The sequence below is a fragment of the Cololabis saira genome, chromosome 4 (genome assembly GCF_033807715.1).
Source record: "Cololabis saira isolate AMF1-May2022 chromosome 4, fColSai1.1, whole genome shotgun sequence".
Taxonomy (NCBI): domain Eukaryota; kingdom Metazoa; phylum Chordata; class Actinopteri; order Beloniformes; family Belonidae; genus Cololabis; species Cololabis saira.
Window position 1 is genome coordinate 24,981,480 of NC_084590.1, and position 15,855 is coordinate 24,997,334.

Sequence of the window (15,855 nt, forward strand, 5' to 3'; positions counted from 1 at the left end):
TTTGAGACCCAGCAGTCTGGTTGGTAAAGCAGCTGTATAATGCCGGGAGCTTCCCAAGACTGATTCAATAGAAAACCTAGTGAAAAAACAATCAAGTACTACAAAATCAGAACTGTTTAGTCCTAAATAATCATGCTTAACATTTTCTATCTAGGATATTAACTCAGCAAAGTAACCTGTCAACAATACTCGTACATTCATGCTTCCAATTGCCTTCACATGACATGGACACTGTTGACATAAAATGTCTATTTAGGAGAATACAGTTTTGATCTCCTTTATGTGCAGCTGCAAGGTTCAGTAGAATAATGTGTGTGGTGAAAGATTTACGTTCTGTTGACTTCATTGTTTTGTTTCACTAAAGTCATCCACCATCTTCACACCTGGATGTGCCATCATGGACTTCCCGGTGGGAGGCTCACTGACCACCACTAACTCCCCCTAGTCAAGCTGACAGCAATTTAGCAAACCCTTTAGAGAGGAGCGATTGGGTGTGTGTTGTTCAACAGAAGACTGGCCCATACCTGCTGTGAAGTACGGTGATGAAGCAATGTTGCAGGGAAGAATAGGCCAACATGTGAGTCATACGGGAAACAAATACTTCAACTTATTGCTGCTGAAGATGGATATAAGCTGCCACATCAAGTACGGTAGGTACTTAGTATAGCCCATTTGTTATTTCTTTTTGCCATCATTTTTATTTTACAATTATAATACCACAATGAGGAAAAAATATATGTTCTCTGTCTGAGGCTGTTTTTATACAAAACTTAGCTACAATCATTAAAGACACACTATGTCTATACTGTATATGTATCAGCTTAAATGCAGAGCTCTGTTTAGACCCACTGAGGAAAAAACAGCAGACAATCAGACAATTTTCCTCGTAAAACATTGGTTATTGTCACAGTTTTAGTATTGTGGTGAATGAAGGAGCGCTTGTTACGCTGTAGTTTAGTTTCGACGACAGAAGCTGCTGTCGTCGAAAAAACAAACCACAACTTTGTGTACAGCCCAGGCAAAACTTAACATCTGAGGAGTTTTCAGAGAAAACTAGTACAGTGTGACACTTTATTCATAAGTGTTTAATATTCTGTGGAGTAAGGAGGATCAGGGTGACTTACAGCCCTCAGCTTTGTCCATATGTGGATTTGTGGCCTAAGTCAGTTTAGTGACTAGTCATATCCTCCATCTTGCATCGGATTGCATCTCAGGCTGAACCCACAGCCATTCCCTGGAGTGACGACATCCAATTCAGTTATATAGGAAATTTGCATGAGGTTTAAACTGAAATAAAAGAATAAAAAAGCAAAGCATCAATTTTTCCAGTCTCACTTTTTTACCTTTCCTGAAATTGTGGCTTAAAGAGGCAGATGGACGGAGGTTCCCCAGTCCACAAAGAAAAAAAAAGCATCTACAAATTACAAAAATTTCAAAATAAGGAAAGCAAAAAGCTGCACTGCAAAGGCTTTGAATATCTATTCATCAGTATATAATAAAAAAAAATGACTGTCTAAGAATATAGTTCAATATAGTTGAATGGTACTGTGGTTTAATATATCATTCTGTGGCTGGTACACTTCCGTACCACTTTGGGAGGTAGTAACAGAAGCATAACAGGTTCACGAATGACTGTAGTCATTCGCAGTCCCTGCAGCTTCATCGAAACTGGGTCTCAGCACAGGACCCCGCAAAGTTTAGCCTGAATTAACGTTCCGCGTTAAACCTACGCCATAGGGTACGCGGCTACGCGGGAGGCTCTCCGTAGCCAACACCGTAGCCTGACATGCACCTCCCTAAAAATGTAACTACGCATCGAGGCGACACAGACCCAATGCAGACCGAGAGGGCTGTGATTGGTTCGCTTGGTAGCAACACATTTCCGGTTCTGGTTCGTGAAGTAGTAGTGAACTTTTAGCGCTCTTTTCTTCGTGTGTGTGTGATTTTTCTTATTTTGGGTTGTCTTGGTTTTTTGTACAATAGTTGTCCTTATCTCTTTGATTCACTGTGACCGGAAAAACCAGAAGCTAAACAAAAGTATCAACTAGCGCTCTCGGGGGATATTGCACCGCGGCAAAATGGAGTGACGGAGAAGTCTGAAGGGTTCACGACGGCGTCACGGCAACGGCGTAGGCTCTGCGTTGGTTTAATGCGGAACCTTAATTTAGGCCTAAAGGAGACCTATTATGGCATCTAATACCTATTTTAAACAGGCCTTGAATGTCTTAGAAACAAGCTTTTGATTGTTTTTGCTAAATAAATCAGAAATTCAGCCTCTGAGCCATGTCTTTATCTTCCCATTCTCTAACCTCATTCTCTATGATGGATTCTGAGTGGGCGGGGAGGCTATGATAATGAGGCTCTGTGCTGATTCCGGCCGGCGGAGTTAGTTGTGGGTGTGGTTTCACGCATCAGAGGCCAACCGATGTAAATTGCATTCTGGTTACGTAACGACGGGAGCAGAATCTGAACGGCTCGTAGATCCACACCACACTGGATGGCTCATCCGGGCGGCTGTACAGACACTGCAGAATTTGATTGCTTTACTCCTTCTCTGTTTTGGCAGGCTGAGGGGAGACCACTTTATATATGTTAAAGCAAGAGAAAACGTGTTTTTCATAATAGGTCCCCTTTAAGTCAATCTGAAAGGATGGCCTACCTTGAGGTTCATCTGGAGAAGCCAGGACCCAGCTGTGATGGATTGCAAGGATTTTTTTTATTTATTATTTAGCCTATGCATAGTTAGCACAAGGGCTCTCAAGTTTTGAAGTTTACTTTTGTGATCATTTTTTGATGGGGGTACACACGCAGAGCAGACAGCTGCTCTGAGCTGAGAGCTCAGTGCACAGTAGCTTAGTCTACCTTTGACTCGTTTGTAAGATGGGCTTTTGGAATTACTTCTACTTGTTGTGAAGTTAATTTCTCAGTGTGAGAAATGCCATGTGTGGCGTGAGAGCGTGTGAACTTGTTGAAATGCACACTCAATGCGTGAGACTTGAGAGCCCTGGTTAGCACAGCACTGCTGTTTAGCTAAACTTCATCTTTAGACCCTTCTAGACCAACCCAGAACCACTCACACTGGTCTGTTGGTACATCTAACAGCACAACCATATTATCTTTAAAATGCTTGTAGGTCACAGCTCAGAAGTCAAAACAGTGCTAATAACAAAGAGACACTTGTTTGTTACTGCTGCTGGTCTGCTCTCTGATCCACCTACTCTTGTTTCGAAAAAAACGACCACAGAGGAGTACAGTGGTTCTCCCATATCTGCCGAGCAGATCAAATCAAGCCCAGGTCTCCGGAGCTGTCAGTGCAGTTAGGTCCTACCTACTGTGCCTTTACCATGCATGTTGCTACGATTTTTTAAAATCATGCCGTAATCCAGGTCTGACATGCCTTAAACATTTAATCAGAGCCTCACACAGTTGACACAGTTGGCACTGATGCTCTACTTCAATAACAAAAAGATCAAAGGCTGGCAGTGCGTCTACGGAGTACGTACCTGACAATACATAACAGCTTAGCGTCAAACTCATCTGTCATGGCGAAAGAAGAAAATCTGAAAAAAAATGTATTTTAGTGTCATTTATTCTCTAAACATAATCTGTAAAAGTAACCTCAGCCTGCAGCAGCAGCACTTGTTCCTCTCACTAGGCACACAGGCAGAATAGAAGAACACTCCTGTTCTGAAACTTTATTAATTCCCATTAAACCTTTTCAGTAACCCTTGATTTTTGATTACAATGGCTTATAGATAACTGTAAACATATCACTTCTTGGATTCTCTCAAGTTGCTTACAGGCCATCTTACAATGTCAACGTGTTTGTCAGTATCAGCTAATACACTCTTTTCTTCTACCCGTGCTGATTTCAATCAACTGCATATGAAACAAGATGGCTTAAGACTTCAGATAAAAGAATAAAATAGTTTGCTAACTGGATCCTTTCAAGAAAAAGGGATGACTAAATAATCATTTGTGTTGCAGTTCAATCTGCCGAGCTTCACTTACGCTTCACAGGACACACATCACAGAAAATAAGTGCTTTGGCTTCTATACGTGAGTGAGGACATAAATGAAGAACAGATGAGCATTACAGCAGAGGAAGAGAAGAGGTGTACGTGTTGTGTGGAGGAAAACACATCTCTTTTCATGTGGATCTCAATGATGAGAGTTTACGTTTCTGCCGCGCTCAACCTGCTGGAAATGCACCTTGGACAGTAGCAAGAGAACAATACGCTGCAGAAATACTAAGAAACAAACCCGAATAGAGATAATTGAGGAAAACTAAGCAGGAAAGAGAGGCGTAGGTAGGTATGGAATGGAAAAGGAGAGAATGTGAGACATAGATCACAGTAAATGTAAAGGGGGGAGCTGATGGACAGATTTCAGGATGTTTTCAATATAAGTTGTTGTGTATCTAGCAGAGAATCTTCCGTTCAAAAGCACAACAGTTTCCATCAGCAAGAACTTCTTCTGTGACTCGAGTGAAATGTTCCACCTCCTGGGAGATGCGTCCCAGCTGTTGCAGAAGATACTGTCTCTGCGAGACGATGTGTGAGACTTGATGTTAAGGTAATATCAAGTGGGTAGAAATGTGTTGAGTGCAGACATCCCGGCATGTGGGCTGGGGGAATAAAGTAGGTTTTCTTTTTGTGTCCAGTTTGAGTAGAGGGTTTCCTTCTTGTTGCCTTGATAAGACTTTGATTTGATGTAGCTACAAGCATAGAGTGTTATTATGACAAGGCTTGCATGGATCTCCACTTTCTATTTTCCGCAAGAAACCAAGAAGCATCACAGGCTGCAAGGATTGGGTATGCCTCTTGTATGCCAAACAGTGGCTTACTTGATTTACATGTGTTAGCTGGATTTGGTCAAGTTCTGCAATTATACACAGCCTGGAAGACTGTGACTTGACTTGAGTCTGACAATACGAAGAAGGTGACGAACTGTATCAAATAAAAACATATATATTGTTTATCTCACACCATTATCATGAAGAATGTTAACATGTCAATATTATTTAATATTTAACATCTTGAGTGTGCTTCTTGTTATGAATAAAATGTTTTCATCATCTTACATTTTGTTTCAGTGATATCTCATTCATCAACAGCCGCACTTGTAAATATACATACGGATGGATGGATGGATGGATGGATAGATAGAAAGATAGACAGATAACAGCCGAACACACTCATTCTTTGACATTCTTTCCACAATGGAAATCAAATATTCTTCAGAAAATTTTTCTCAACTGTTACAGAAGTTCCTATGAATGTTTGACACGTGTAGGTTTCTTTTCTTTCCAGGCCTGGACTGGGACAAAAATTCGGCCCTGGACTTTTTGGTCCAGACTGGCCCACTACATTTCGCACGCAGATACTGTGCAAACTCGCTACGTAAACACACAAGCCCTTATTAACACTACTATACTTAACAATTGATATTTTACTAAACATGAAATTAACTTTTGCTTACTGTATTTAACACAAACAGTTCAGTTTGTCATGAGTTTTCATAAGCATAGGTTTGTTTGACAACTGTGCATCAATGAAAATGAAAACAGATGAACAGACATAAGACATATCTTATTGTTAAAGTTTTCATTTTGATAAATAATTTGCAGAGAAATTGCAGCATATTGCAATCTATTTAATCTCACAAAAATATTGTGTAAAGACATATGTATATGATATGATAATATTGTATTGTAGGACTTCTGGAGACCCCCCTAAATATAAATGCAGATGTTTTATTGTAACAGTAGTTAATCAGTGTTTTATTAGTTTTAACTGCATAATGTGAAACAGTCATTAAACCATAAACACTGACTGAAAAAAATATGTAAATTTTGGTATGTTGTTAGATCAATGTCCTTCATGAACAAATAGGACTGTGGGCAGAAGAAAGGTGCATATTTATACTTAAAACACTAAAACTCTGGTGACATGATTTGGGGGATGTAATTATAGGTTAAAAATTGTGAAACTAGCAGATCTCTATGCTCAAACCACTTCAAGTATAAAGTAGTACAAAAAAGCAACTATTAATTAATCATATGAATATAGTTATTTTCCAATACTTTATATAACTTGATTTTGTAGGCTAACACACCAAACTATGCAGATTTTGCGATTATGTCAAGTAACGTTAATAGACAATTAACGGTGTTAACGGTGCAATTAAGTGTTTATCCACAGCATATTAGGCTAGCACACACCTGCCATCACCACCACCTATCTCCTGCTCCTGTACCACCATGGCAGTGGGAGCCTCACTTTCACCCTCCTCCTCCTCCTCCTCCGACATCATCACCTGCTGCTGAGACGGACCCGCAGGCACAGCTGAAGTCCCGGAGGCCAGGCCGGCCCCCGCAGCAAACATGGTTACAATGTTTTTGCTGGTAGCAGCATCATGAGAGAGTGCTTTTTTTTTCTCTCTCTCAACTTTTCTGCACCCCCTTTTCGTTTTTTCTCCATTTTGCTTGTCTGTGTGCTGTTTCTTTCTTTCTTTCTTTCTTTCTTTCTTTCTTTCTTTCTTTCTTTCTTTCTTTCTTTCTTTCTTTCTTTCTTTCTTTCTTTCTTTCTTTCTCGCTCTCTACCGTTCATAACGATTGCCCATCATTAAAGGTGATTGGACGAGGGGGGGTCTAGTACATGAATGGGTGGGACTCTTGGGCCTCTGTAGCCTGTCATTGGACCGGCCAGGTATGACAGGCAAGTCACTGGGCCTATGAGTGATGTGTGAGAGATCATGGCAAGACGAAGCAAAAAAAAAAAAAAAAAACGGCAGCCACTGGCGGCCCATTATTGAACGGCCCACCGGGAAAACTCCCGGTACTCCCTATGGCCAATCCACCCCTGTTTCTTTCACGCTTCTGTCCAGTTAATCCTAAAGCAGCTAGGATTTAAGTCTGAACACTGAGCTGGCCACCTTATGTTTTCAAGCTTACTGTCTTGCTCTTTTTTCCTAATGTAGAGCTGCCATAGGTTGGACTTTTGTTTTAGATCAATATCTGCTGTAGAATGAACCGGTACTGACCCTGGATCCAGCAGAACAGCCCCAGACCACCATGCTTCCTCCTCCATGGTTGACATTTGATGTCACACACTGATGGATAATCCTAAAATGTACATCCTTTTTCAGTTTTGAATAACTTTACATTTTTCTCTCTTTTTTACTGGCAGTTCACCAGTTGACTTTACCAATTGAAGCTGTTCATTGGACTTGAACAACTGCAATTTTAATTTCAAAAGAGAGGGAGAGAAAGAGAGATCTGAGATTGTAAGTGACATCTAAGAATAATGTTAAGAGCTGACAAAAATGAGCTACAGCTGTTTAATCTTTTATTTGATCTGTCACTGCCCAAAGTAAGGGAACATTATATTTGGAAATAATACATCTATACGATTTTCATTTTAATTTAATTTATTGATTAATTCCAGTCATGTCAAAGCCATGTAAAACAAAGTTAACTCTAGTATGAATGCATGCATCTATATACAACTAGATTTACACATATACACACATGCATACGCACGTTTTGAACATGCAAAATCCCTTGTAATTACTTTTATATAAATAAACAAATTTATTTAAAGTGAAAGGGAGAGGCTGGTGAGGACTGTCAGCTTGGGTGGGCAGTCACGCCATAGCCGATGTAAGCGTCTGTGGTAGGTGGTCACCAAACGAATGTGAAGGCGCAATTGGTTAGCGCGTTCGGCTGTTAACTGAAAGGTTGGTGGTTCAAGCCCACCCAGGGACGTGCATTGGTTTGGACCTTTGTCAAGCTTAAGAACAGCACTAGGCTATCAGATATTGCCCTTTTTTTTGCCAAATGTACACAGGAATTTCACGCGGTAAAAAGAGCACCACTGTGCATTCACACCTCCACAAACAAACAGGACTTTCCAGGCAAATGAACTCTTGTCCCTTTAAAGCCAATCATACAAGTCTGGTATGACTGCCCCTTGGGGGTTGAAACAGATTCTGTTGTTCCAGCAATAATGTCTCCTTTCTGTGGCCGATAGCACGGGAGTGCCACTGTGACGCTACTCTGAGTAACAAGGAGTTTGGGGAACATCCCTGAAGTAGCGCAAACTTTAAGTGAAAGGGAGAGGCTGGTGAATGGAGAGCACCCTGCATCCTCACTGGAAGACAGAGGGAGGACTGTCAGGCCGCTCTCTTCTTCTTCTTGGCCGGCTGATCGACAGCTTGGGTGGGCAGTCTCGCCATAGCCGATGTAGCCGCGTCTGTGCTAGGTGGTCCTCGCCTCCTACCTGGGTGGAATAGCAGGCATTGGTTGGGGCTTAAGCTCCGTTGGGTTCTTAAAATTCAGAAGAATTCAAATCAACAGCACAAAGTCAATAATTCAGAGAATTACAATATTGTTAAAGTGCTACAACACTTTGTATGGAAATGCTTACTGATACCTGAAGTTGGTGTCATTTGTAAATGGTCACCAAACGAATGTGAAGGAGAGTAAGGGCGGAGTTACCTGTGTGGTCATGCCCACCCAAAAGTGTGGCAGCCCTCAGTCTCTGTGGCGCAATTGGTTAGCGCGTTCGGCTGTTAACTGAAAGGTTGGTGGTTCAAGCCCACCCAGGGACGTGCATTGGTTTGGACCTTTGTCAAGCTCAAGAACAGCACTAGGCTATCAGATATTGCCCTTTTTTTGCCAAAAATACACAGGAATTTCACGTGGTAAAAAGAGCACCACTGTGCATTCACACCTCCACAAACAAACAGGACTTTCCAGGCAAATGAACTCTTGTCCCTTTATAGCCAATCATACAAGTCTGGTATGACTGCCCCTTGGGGGTTGAAACAGATTCTGTTGTTCCAGCAATAATGTCTCCTTTCTGTGGCCGATAGCACGGGAGTGCCACTGTGACACTACTCTGAGTAACAAGGAGTTTGGGGAACATCCCTGAAGTAGCGCACACTTTAAGTTAAAGGGAGAGGCTGGTGAATGGAGAGCACCCTGCATCCTCACTGGAAGACAGAGGGAGGACTGTCAGGCCGCTCTCTTCTTCTTCTTGGCCGGCTGATCGACAGCTTGGGTGGGCAGTCTCGCCATAGCCGATGTAAGCGTCTTTGCTAGGTGGTCCTCTCCTCCTACCTGGGTGGAATAGCAGGCATTGGTTGGGGCTTAAGCTCCGTTGGGTTCTTAAAATTCAGAAGAATTCAAATCAACAGCACAAAGTCAATAATTCAGAGAATTACAATATTGTTAAAGTGCTACAACACTTTGTATGGAAATGCTTACTGACACCTGAAGTTGGTGTAATTTGTAAATGGTCACCAAACGAATGTGAAGGAGAGTAAGGGCGGAGTTACCTGTGTGGCCACGCCCACCCAAAAGTGTTGCAGCCCTCAGTCTCTGTGGCGCAATTGGTTAGTGCGTTCGGCTGTTAACTGAAAGGTTGGTGGTTCAAGCCCACCCAGGGACGTGCATTGGTATGGACCTTTGTCAAGCTTAAGAACAGCACTAGGCTATCAGATATTGCCCTTTTTTTTGCCAAATGTACACAGGAATTTCACGTGGTAAAAAGAGCACCACTGTGCATTCACACCTCCACAAACAAACAGGACTTTCCAGGCAAAGGAACTCTTGTCCCTTTAAAGCCAATCATACAAGTCTGGTATGACTGCCCCTTGGGGGTTGAAACAGATTCTGTTGTTCCAGCAATAATGTCTCCTTTCTGCGGCCGATAGGACGGGAGTGCCACTGTGACGCTACTCTGAGTAACAAGGAGTTTGGGGAACATCCCTGAAGTAGCGCACACTTTAAGTGAAAGGGAGAGGCTGGTGAATGGAGAGCACCCTGCATCCTCACTGGAAGACAGAGGGAGGACTGTCAGGCCGCTCTCTTCTTTTTCTTGGCTGGCTGATCGACAGCTTGGGTGGGCAGTCTCGCCATAGCCGATGTAAGCGTCTGTGCTACGTAGTCCTCGCCTCCTACCTGGGTGGAATAGCAGGCATTGGTTGGGGCTTAAGCTCTGTTGGGTTCTTAAAATTCAGAAGAATTCAAATCAACAGCACAAAGTCAATAATTCAGAGAATTACAATATTGTTAAAGTGCTACAACTCTTTGTATGGAAATGCTTACTGACACCTGAAGTTGGTGTAATTTGTAAATGGTCACCAAACGAATGTGAAGGAGAGTAAGTGCGGAGTTACCTGTATGGCCACGCCAACCCAAAAGTGTGGCAACCCTCAGTCTCTGTGGCGCGTTCGGCTGTTAACTGAAAGGTTGGTGGTTCAAGCCCACCCAGGGACGTGCATTGGTTTGGACCTTTGTCAAGCTTAAGAACAGCACTAGGCTAACAGATATTGCCCTTTTTTTTGCCAAATATACACAGGAATTTCACGCGGTAATAAGAGCACCACTGTGGGGAACATCCCTGAAGTAGCGCACACTTTAAGTTAAAGGGAGAGGCTGGTGAATGGAGAGCACCCTGCATCCTCACTGGAAGACAGAGGGAGGACTGTCAGGCCGCTCTCTTCTTCTTCTTGGCCGGCTGATCGACAGCTTGGGTGGGCAGTCTCGCCATAGCCGATGTAAGCGTCTTTGCTAGGTGGTCCTCTCCTCCTACCTGGGTGGAATAGCAGGCATTGGTTGGGGCTTAAGCTCCGTTGGGTTCTTAAAATTCAGAAGAATTCAAATCAACAGCACGAAGTCAATAATTCAGAGAATTACAATATTGTTAAAGTGCTACAACACTTTGTATGGAAATGCTTACTGACACCTGAAGTTGGCGTCATTTGTAAATGGTCACCAAACGAATGTGAAGGAGAGTAAGGGCGGAGTTACCTGTGTGGTCACGCCCACCCAAAATTGTGGCAGCCCTCAGTCTCTGTGGCACTTGGTTAGCGCGTTTGGCTGTTAACTGAAAGGTTGGTGGTTCAAGCCCACCCAGGGACGTGCATTGGTTTGGACCTTTGTCAAGCTCAAGAACAGCACTAGGCTATCAGATATTGCCCTTTTTTTTGCCAAATATACACAGGAATTTCACGTGGTAAAAAGAGCACCACTGTGCATTCACACCTCCACAAACAAACAGGACTTTCCAGGCAAATGAACTCTTGTCCCTTTAAAGCCAATCATACAAGTCTGGTATGACTGCCCCTTGGGGGTTGAAACAGATTCTGTTGTTCCAGCAATAATGTCTCCTTTCTGTGGCCGATAGCACGGGAGTGCCACTGTGACACTACTCTGAGTAACAAGGAGTTTGGGGAACATCCCTGAAGTAGCGCACACTTTAAGTGAAAGGGAGAGGCTGGTGAATGGAGAGCACCCTGCATCCTCACTGGAAGACAGAGGGAGGACTGTCAGGCCGCTCTCTTCTTCTTCTTGGCTGGCTGATCGACAGTTTGGGTGGGCAGTCTCGCCATAGCCGATGTAAGCGTCTTTGCTAGGTGGTCCTCGCCTCCTACCTGGGTGGAATAGCAGGCATTGGTTGGGGCTTAAGCTCCGTTGGGTTCTTAAAATTCAGATGAATTCAAATCAACAACACAAAGTCAATAATTCAGAGAATTACAATATTGTTAAAGTGCTACAACACTTTGTATGGAAATGCTTACTGACACCTGAAGTTGGTGTCATTTGTAAATGGTCACCAAACGAATGTGAAGGAGAGTAAGGGCGGAGTTACCTGTGTGGCCACGCCCACTTAAAGTGTGGCAGCCCTCAGTCTCTGTGGCGCAATTGGTTAGCGCGTTCGGCTGTTAACTGAAAGGTTGGTGGTTCAAGCCCACCCAGGGACGTGCATTGGTTTGGACCTTTGTGAAGCTTAAGAACAGCACTAGGCTATCAGATATTGCCCTTTTTTTTGCCAAATGTACACAGGAATTTCACGTGGTAAAAAGAGCACCACTGTGCATTCACACCTCCACAAACAAACAGGACTTTCCAGGCAAAGGAACTCTTGTCCCTTTAAAGCCAATCATACAAGTCTGGTATGACTGCCCCTTGGGGGTTGAAACAGATTCTGTTGTTCCAGCAATAATGTCTCCTTTCTGCGGCCGATAGGACGGGAGTGCCACTGTGACGCTACTCTGAGTAACAAGGAGTTTGGGGAACATCCCTGAAGTAGCGCACACTTTAAGTGAAAGGGAGAGGCTGGTGAATGGAGAGCACCCTGCATCCTCACTGGAAGACAGAGGGAGGACTGTCAGGCCGCTCTCTTCTTTTTCTTGGCTGGCTGATCGACAGCTTGGGTGGGCATCGCCATAGCCGATGTAAGCGTCTGTGCTACGTAGTCCTCGCCTCCTACCTGGGTGGAATAGCAGGCATTGGTTGGGGCTTAAGCTCTGTTGGGTTCTTAAAATTCAGAAGAATTCAAATCAACAGCACAAAGTCAATAATTCAGAGAATTACAATATTGTTAAAGTGCTACAACTCTTTGTATGGAAATGCTTACTGACACCTGAAGTTGGTGTAATTTGTAAATGGTCACCAAACGAATGTGAAGGAGAGTAAGTGCGGAGTTACCTGTATGGCCACGCCAACCCAAAAGTGTGGCAACCCTCAGTCTCTGTGGCGCGTTCGGCTGTTAACTGAAAGGTTGGTGGTTCAAGCCCACCCAGGGACGTGCATTGGTTTGGACCTTTGTCAAGCTTAAGAACAGCACTAGGCTAACAGATATTGCCCTTTTTTTTGCCAAATATACACAGGAATTTCACGCGGTAATAAGAGCACCACTGTGGGGAACATCCCTGAAGTAGCGCACACTTTAAGTTAAAGGGAGAGGCTGGTGAATGGAGAGCACCCTGCATCCTCACTGGAAGACAGAGGGAGGACTGTCAGGCCGCTCTCTTCTTCTTCTTGGCCGGCTGATCGACAGCTTGGGTGGGCAGTCTCGCCATAGCCGATGTAAGCGTCTTTGCTAGGTGGTCCTCTCCTCCTACCTGGGTGGAATAGCAGGCATTGGTTGGGGCTTAAGCTCCGTTGGGTTCTTAAAATTCAGAAGAATTCAAATCAACAGCACGAAGTCAATAATTCAGAGAATTACAATATTGTTAAAGTGCTACAACACTTTGTATGGAAATGCTTACTGACACCTGAAGTTGGCGTCATTTGTAAATGGTCACCAAACGAATGTGAAGGAGAGTAAGGGCGGAGTTACCTGTGTGGTCACGCCCACCCAAAATTGTGGCAGCCCTCAGTCTCTGTGGCACTTGGTTAGCGCGTTTGGCTGTTAACTGAAAGGTTGGTGGTTCAAGCCCACCCAGGGACGTGCATTGGTTTGGACCTTTGTCAAGCTCAAGAACAGCACTAGGCTATCAGATATTGCCCTTTTTTTTGCCAAATATACACAGGAATTTCACGTGGTAAAAAGAGCACCACTGTGCATTCACACCTCCACAAACAAACAGGACTTTCCAGGCAAATGAACTCTTGTCCCTTTAAAGCCAATCATACAAGTCTGGTATGACTGCCCCTTGGGGGTTGAAACAGATTCTGTTGTTCCAGCAATAATGTCTCCTTTCTGTGGCCGATAGCACGGGAGTGCCACTGTGACACTACTCTGAGTAACAAGGAGTTTGGGGAACATCCCTGAAGTAGCGCACACTTTAAGTGAAAGGGAGAGGCTGGTGAATGGAGAGCACCCTGCATCCTCACTGGAAGACAGAGGGAGGACTGTCAGGCCGCTCTCTTCTTCTTCTTGGCTGGCTGATCGACAGTTTGGGTGGGCAGTCTCGCCATAGCCGATGTAAGCGTCTTTGCTAGGTGGTCCTCGCCTCCTACCTGGGTGGAATAGCAGGCATTGGTTGGGGCTTAAGCTCCGTTGGGTTCTTAAAATTCAGATGAATTCAAATCAACAACACAAAGTCAATAATTCAGAGAATTACAATATTGTTAAAGTGCTACAACACTTTGTATGGAAATGCTTACTGACACCTGAAGTTGGTGTCATTTGTAAATGGTCACCAAACGAATGTGAAGGAGAGTAAGGGCGGAGTTACCTGTGTGGCCGCGCCCACTTAAAGTGTGGCAGCCCTCAGTCTCTGTGGCGCAATTGGTTAGCGCGTTCGGCTGTTAACTGAAAGGTTGGTGGTTCAAGCCCACCCAGGGACGTGCATTGGTTTGGACCTTTGTGAAGCTTAAGAACAGCACTAGGCTATCAGATATTGCCCTTTTTTTTTGCCAAATGTACACAGGAATTTCACGTGGTAAAAAGAGCACCACTGTGCATTCACACCTCCACAAACAAACAGGACTTTCCAGGCAAAGGAACTCTTGTCCCTTTAAAGCCAATCATACAAGTCTGGTATGACTGCCCCTTGGGGGTTGAAACAGATTCTGTTGTTCCAGCAATAATGTCTCCTTTCTGCGGCCGATAGGACGGGAGTGCCACTGTGACGCTACTCTGAGTAACAAGGAGTTTGGGGAACATCCCTGAAGTAGCGCACACTTTAAGTGAAAGGGAGAGGCTGGTGAATGGAGAGCACCCTGCATCCTCACTGGAAGACAGAGGGAGGACTGTCAGGCCGCTCTCTTCTTTTTCTTGGCTGGCTGATCGACAGCTTGGGTGGGCAGTCTCGCCATAGCCGATGTAAGCGTCTGTGCTACGTAGTCCTCGCCTCCTACCTGGGTGGAATAGCAGGCATTGGTTGGGGCTTAAGCTCTGTTGGGTTCTTAAAATTCAGAAGAATTCAAATCAACAGCACAAAGTCAATAATTCAGAGAATTACAATATTGTTAAAGTGCTACAACTCTTTGTATGGAAATGCTTACTGACACCTGAAGTTGGTGTAATTTGTAAATGGTCACCAAACGAATGTGAAGGAGAGTAAGTGCGGAGTTACCTGTATGGCCACGCCAACCCAAAAGTGTGGCAACCCTCAGTCTCTGTGGCGCAATTGGTTAGCGCGTTCGGCTGTTAACTGAAAGGTTGGTGGTTCAAGCCCACCCAGGGACGTGCATTGGTTTGGACCTTTGTCAAGCTTAAGAACAGCACTAGGCTAACAGATATTGCCCTTTTTTTTGCCAAATATACACAGGAATTTCACGCGGTAATAAGAGCACCACTGTGGGGAACATCCCTGAAGTAGCGCACACTTTAAGTGAAAGGGAGAGGCTGGTGAATGGAGAGCACCCTGCATCCTCACTGGAAGACAGAGGGAGGACTGTCAGGCCGCTCTCTTCTTCTTCTTGGCCGGCTGATCGACAGCTTGGGTGGGCAGACTCGCCATAGCCGATGTAAGCGTCTTTGCTAGGTGGTCCTCTCCTCCTACCTGGGTGGAATAGCAGGCATTGGTTGGGGCTTAAGCTCCGTTGGGTTCTTAAAATTCAGAAGAATTCAAATCAACAGCACGAAGTCAATAATTCAGAGAATTACAATATTGTTAAAGTGCTACAACACTTTGTATGGAAATGCTTACTGACACCTGAAGTTGGCGTCATTTGTAAATGGTCACCAAACGAATGTGAAGGAGAGTAAGGGCGGAGTTACCTGTGTGGTCACGCCCACCCAAAATTGTGGCAGCCCTCAGTCTCTGTGGCGCAATTGGTTAGCGCGTTTGGCTGTTAACTGAAAGGTTGGTGGTTCAAGCCCACCCAGGGACGTGCATTGGTTTGGACCTTTGTCAAGCTCAAGAACAGCACTAGGCTATCAGATATTGCCCTTTTTTTTGCCAAATATACACAGGAATTTCACGTGGTAAAAAGAGCACCACTGCATTGGTTTGGACCTTTGTGAAGCTTAAGAACAGCACTAGGCTATAGACAAGTTTACCGGCCGTTTCCGCTCTACTTCCTAAACTCCTCCCCTGTAAGCAGTCCACTTCCGTTTTGGGGTTTTTCCATTGAAAACAGTGGCAACATTGCTCCGAAAAAGAGGGACA

The 15,855-nt window shown here is 44.2% G+C and overlaps 6 non-coding genes across 6 annotated transcripts; all 6 read left to right on the forward strand.

Annotated features, from left to right (window-relative positions):
* The first annotated feature begins 8,539 nt into the window (after positions 1-8,539).
* trnan-guu (transfer RNA asparagine (anticodon GUU)) lies at positions 8,540-8,613 on the forward strand. The gene has a single exon. It is a non-coding gene; the product is annotated as a tRNA-Asn (tRNA).
* Positions 8,614-9,381: 768 nt separating this feature from the next.
* Positions 9,382-9,455, forward strand: trnan-guu (transfer RNA asparagine (anticodon GUU)). The gene has a single exon. It is a non-coding gene; the product is annotated as a tRNA-Asn (tRNA).
* Positions 9,456-11,698: 2,243 nt separating this feature from the next.
* On the forward strand, positions 11,699-11,772 carry trnan-guu (transfer RNA asparagine (anticodon GUU)). The gene has a single exon. It is a non-coding gene; the product is annotated as a tRNA-Asn (tRNA).
* A 2,240-nt stretch (positions 11,773-14,012) lies between these two features.
* trnan-guu (transfer RNA asparagine (anticodon GUU)) lies at positions 14,013-14,086 on the forward strand. Its single transcript has one exon. It is a non-coding gene; the product is annotated as a tRNA-Asn (tRNA).
* Positions 14,087-14,856: 770 nt separating this feature from the next.
* On the forward strand, positions 14,857-14,930 carry trnan-guu (transfer RNA asparagine (anticodon GUU)). The gene has a single exon. It is a non-coding gene; the product is annotated as a tRNA-Asn (tRNA).
* Positions 14,931-15,503: 573 nt separating this feature from the next.
* On the forward strand, positions 15,504-15,577 carry trnan-guu (transfer RNA asparagine (anticodon GUU)). Its single transcript has one exon. It is a non-coding gene; the product is annotated as a tRNA-Asn (tRNA).
* The last annotated feature ends 278 nt before the right edge of the window (positions 15,578-15,855 follow it).